Source organism: Panthera tigris, chromosome B4 (assembly GCF_018350195.1).
Source record: "Panthera tigris isolate Pti1 chromosome B4, P.tigris_Pti1_mat1.1, whole genome shotgun sequence".
NCBI classification, from domain to species: domain Eukaryota; kingdom Metazoa; phylum Chordata; class Mammalia; order Carnivora; family Felidae; genus Panthera; species Panthera tigris.
Genome location: NC_056666.1, coordinates 112655168 through 112658414, shown reverse-complemented (window position 1 = coordinate 112658414; position 3247 = coordinate 112655168). Strand labels below are relative to the sequence as shown.

The following is a 3247-nucleotide window of genomic DNA, read 5'->3' as shown; positions in this document are numbered from 1 at the left end:
GTAGTGGTATAATTTCCACAAGTGGGCATGTATGTGTGTGTGTGTGTGTGTGTGTGTGTGTATGTGATGTTATCGACTATTGAGGATTTTTGGCTAGATTCAGTATTTCATTAGCGATGGCAGGGTTGTGATATCCTAAACTGACAATTAACAAGATAAAATTTATTTTTTAGAGCAGTTTTAAATTCACCGCAAAACTGAGTGGAAAGTGCACGGAGTTCCTGAATACCTCTGTCTCTCCACCTATGGCCTCTTCCACTATCAACAGCCAACACCGACAGCTATGCACGATTATAATGAAGGAAGCCACACTGACACGTCATTATCACTCAGAGTCCCTAGTTTCCATCAGGGTTCACACTGGGTGGTGAACATTCTGTGGGTTTGGACACATGCATAAAGATGATTGCTTTCTCATTTATTAACCAGGACACTTCTGTAAGGGAAAGCTTTCCCCTCGTTACATAGTTGGTTATATGAAATGAAGTTCACATAAGAAACCCAGAATAAATGCTTTTTCTTTCCCTTATCTACCAGTTTGCAGAATAATTAGTTGGTTCTCTCTGGTATCTTCTAAAGTTAACGTAAGTTCTTGCTGTGTTTTTACTGTTAGTGTCACTAAGAACTCATGTATTTAAATGTGTTTGATGAGTTTCAATGTCCTACTCTATATACAGGTACATGGGTCTCTATACACATGCATATGCTGATAACACAGTGGTAAACTTCTAGATCACTAATGTCTATAAATTTACATCATTTTGCTGCCTTGATTAAAAAAAATTCTTAAAGTAGTTTGAAAGTTTATCTTAAAACACTCTCTTCCATTTACTGACTCTTATAAAGATTCCCCTGAGTCTCTGAGGATGGTAGAAAATCTTGCTTTGTTGCTAGAAAAACATGAGCAGCTATTTATAGAGGCATAAAAGCAGGGAAGACAGAAGGGAGGAGGGAGGAGCAAAGGAGGAATAAAAGAAAGAAGAGAGTAAACAAATGTATATAAAAGATAAGTAATTAATGGGCTATTGCGTCATCTCGGAAAATTACTGTCATGAACTGATTTACATGGTGCCGTGTGACGTTATTGCGAAAGAGTTAAGCAAGAGGCCTTGAGTCTTAGGCTGCTTGGCTCGAATCTCCAGTTCTGATCCCTCCTAGCTGGGTTGGCTTTGCGCCTCACCCTTCTTATCGTGCACCAGGGCCAAAGGAGCACCGGGCGGTAGGATAACAGAAATGAATACATATAAAGTGCGTAGATTATTCATAGTAAACGCTCAATAAATGCTGGTTGATTTTGTTGTCCTTGTGATGATGATGATGATGACAATCATGATGAAAATGATGCTAATGATGATGTGGGTGGCAAAGCAGGGGCTCTGAAGGGAAGAGCGAAACACATTTGCTGAGTAACCGTGAGGAACAGGTACTGAATGAGCATCTATATTAAGTATAGCGTATAATGATTACATATAGTACATGTAATTTGTTATCAACTTTAACATACGTTGAAGTCTGCCATCATTATTTATTATTTGTTCTAGCCCCGTAACAGGCACAAGGGAGAGATACAGTATACCCCTTCTGAGAACTGAGCGGTACTATTAGGTTTTGCTGAGAACCTTTCCAAGACGAGAGAGGATACAGCGCTAGCAAAACCAGAACTTTAATATTCTGTAAGTAGAGCTTAACGGCAAATCCCAGGAAACGTGTTCAAGCCCTAATGCGGGCCGTGAGGCACTAGTGAATCACACAACTCTAGCCTTGCCCGTGGCAAATCAATGCCCGTATTCACCAAGTTTTTCCACTACACAGGAAAAGGAAGAAAGAAAAGAGGAACACTTTTCGAATCGCTCCTCCAACCACGGAAATGATTTTAATTACCAATTCATCTGTTGGCAGACTCTTCTGGCAGATGTACCTGCAGCTTGGAAAGATAAACGAACTGATTCCTTACTCCAGAGTTGACACTGATAGTGCTTGCCGAATTTGCTCTCAGAAAAGAATCCCGGGCAACAATACATCTGGCACTCTGCTCGAGGAATTTGTCATGTCGTTGACATGTTCAGCCTCCATTGTCCACCCCACGCCGACAGCAGGTCCTTTATATTTCAAAGAAATTGCAGTCTGAATTAATATAATTAGAACGTAGCTGCTATTCACTGCAAAAACTCTTCATTTCCAGGAGTACAGATCTGATGGTGCGTCCGTGCGCAAAATCCTCCCAGTGATGGCTGGAGGGGAGCGAGCAGATAATACATTGACAGAATAGACACCAGTTCATCAGCCTTTATTTGCACCAACTCATGGAAATATAGGAGGAGAAGAAACCTGTCCTATATTTGGCATGTCTCAATAGAAATATCCTTCAGGTTTAGCAGCCTGTAAGTACTTTCATAAAATATGCAGAATAGAGTGTCTGAAGGAAGAGAAAAAATGAAATAGGAAAGATTGCATATCTTCCAAAAGACAGTTATAGGAGGTAGAGTGGATAATTCATGGATAGAGTTACAGAATTAAAAGGTTGTTAGGTGACTTCATTTATTCTTTACTGCGTCGCTGTGTAGAGTCAAGGTCACTAACCAGGAGATGGTCACCAAGTAAAACAACTTGGGTGCTAGATTCTTGAATTTCATTTGTTTGTTATTGTTTATGTTTCTGCAAACACTTGATAATTGATATGGTGGAAGCCTACATCAGCATCCTTTTTTGGAAATAAGATTGATTTATATTCTCTCAAATATGTTAGTATTCTTACCTTGAATGACTCATTTTAGGGGAATAATGACCTGACATATCCATGTGTAGGCTGTTCCTCATGGTCTCTCCTCTGAAGAATTTAGAATGTATCCTTGTGCAAGTTCGTGTTCCTCCAAAATGTATATGTTGAAATCCTAACCCCCAATGTTACAATATTTGGAGCCCATCTGTGGGAGGTAATGAGTTTAGAGGAGATCATGAGGTTGAGGTCCCATGATGGGATTAGATCTATATATATGAAGGGCAGATACAAAGCACACTCTATCTTTCTCTCCTCCATGTAAGGACACAACAAGAAGGCTGCCCCCTGCAAGCCAGGAAGAGACCTCTTCCTAAGAACTGAATGAACATGGGGCTCCTGGGTGGCTCAGTCGGTTAAGTGTCTGACTTCAGCTCAGGTCACGATCTCACGGTCCGTGAGTTCGAGCCCTGCGTTGGGCTCTGGGCTGATGGCTCAGAGCCTGGAGCCTGCTTCCGATTCTGTGTCTCC

At 41.0% G+C, this 3247-nt stretch overlaps 1 long non-coding RNA gene across 2 annotated transcripts; it reads left to right on the top strand.

The window, feature by feature from the left end:
- The first annotated feature begins 1043 nt into the window (after nt 1-1043).
- LOC122240415 lies at nt 1044-2415 on the top strand. 2 transcript variants are annotated; one of them, XR_006220147.1, is made up of 4 exons: nt 1044-1248; nt 1542-1673; nt 1900-2096; nt 2183-2415. It is a non-coding gene; the product is annotated as an uncharacterized LOC122240415 (long non-coding RNA). The 2 variants fall into 2 exon arrangements; XR_006220146.1 differs by having other exon boundaries at nt 1813-2096.
- The last annotated feature ends 832 nt before the right edge of the window (nt 2416-3247 follow it).